Source organism: Phoca vitulina, unplaced genomic scaffold, assembly GCF_004348235.1.
Source record: "Phoca vitulina isolate PV1807 unplaced genomic scaffold, GSC_HSeal_1.0 scaffold6, whole genome shotgun sequence".
Taxonomy (NCBI): Eukaryota; Metazoa; Chordata; class Mammalia; order Carnivora; family Phocidae; genus Phoca; species Phoca vitulina.
Genome location: NW_022589709.1, coordinates 13,620,809 through 13,622,232, shown reverse-complemented (window position 1 = coordinate 13,622,232; position 1,424 = coordinate 13,620,809). Strand labels below are relative to the sequence as shown.

The following is a 1,424-nucleotide window of genomic DNA, read 5'->3' as shown; positions in this document are numbered from 1 at the left end:
GGGAATAACAATACCCATCACATGCTGTTGTTGTGTTAAAATAAACTATACTTGTGAAGTATATTGCTCAAGTCCTGGCACAAGTTAAGTGCTTATTAAGCCAGTTCTGTCATGTAGTCACCTTTGACCTTTAGCAAATTTGTTAATTCAGATCCTTTTGTAACTGAAATAATACCTACAACTTAGGGTTGTCAGGATGCATCCCTCATTAGGAACTTACTAGTTTTAGGACATTGGGCAAGTTATTTTAATCTTTTAAGCTAGATTTTTTTTTTTTTTTTATCTGTAAATAGAGGTAGCAGTGCTTGCAACCTAAAGGGGTTTTGTGAGAAATAGAGTATATAAGATATATTTTAACTCTGTGCTTGGTAAACAGTAGACTTAATTAGCATTCACTTCCATCCATTTGCCCTGAGAAATGTCTGCCTTGCATGGTCTTTTGTCCACTATTTGGATCTACACAGACTAAGTCAAATCTTTCTTCCAGTTGGATCCTTCATTATAATGTTTCCCTGTGTCTTCTTTCCTCTGGTGTATACTTCTCCAGTATCTCCAAAGCATTTCTTGCATAATGTTTTGAGCTTTTCACCATTGTGGGAATGTTTCCCAGATGACCTCTAGTTTGTCAAGGTTCTTTTCAAAATATGATGTTCAGAATTAAATGTGAAATTTCAGGTGAAGATTGACCAGCCCAGAACAGTTTGAAACCATCATCTTCATTGTGTATGATGCTGAATCTCTTTGAATGGGATCCAAGATTAAGTGGTAGACTTGCCATATTATTAATTCATATTGAGCTTATAGTCAACTTAAGTCATAGTATTTAACTGCTGTTAAAACATGTCTCTCCTATTCCATACTCATGAAGTTTAATTTAAGAAAGAAAAAACATGGAACACCTCACAACTTTATGTGTCATTCTTGCACAGGAGCTAGGCTAAACTTCTCTCTATCATTCCAATATCAGTATATGTGCTGTTGAAGTGAGTATGTTTAATTTTTTTAATCATAAATATAGGATTTTTTTCTTGATCTCTGATAAAACTGGTTTCATTATTTTGACTCATTCTTCTTACCTATTTCTTTTCAAATAAATCTGGATTTTGATATCCAGCATATTGCCTACTTGTTGCATTCTCTGCTTACATATTTAATCAGAATGTCCTTTATTTAATTTAATTAAATTGTTGAAGAAGATAGGCCAAGTCAGAGCTCTGTATGGTGAAAGAGAGTGCAGTCCACCCCCATCCAGGTGGATTTTGATCAACATTATGAAGGTCTGGTCAGTTAAGTGCCTATAAACTTTCTGTATTGTAATACCATCCAGCTCTCAGTTCTTTACCATTTTACATACTCCATGCTTACAAAATGATGAAATGAAGTGATCTCCCTTCTCTATGGCCCAGGGGAAAGCATATAGCTGA

General features: G+C 34.7%; 1 non-coding gene across 1 annotated transcript; it reads right to left on the bottom strand.

Moving 5' to 3' along the window:
• Positions 1–884: 884 nt before the first annotated feature.
• LOC116632484 lies at positions 885–991 on the bottom strand. The gene has a single exon (XR_004299427.1). It is a non-coding gene; the product is annotated as a U6 spliceosomal RNA (small nuclear RNA).
• Positions 992–1,424: the final 433 nt, after the last annotated feature.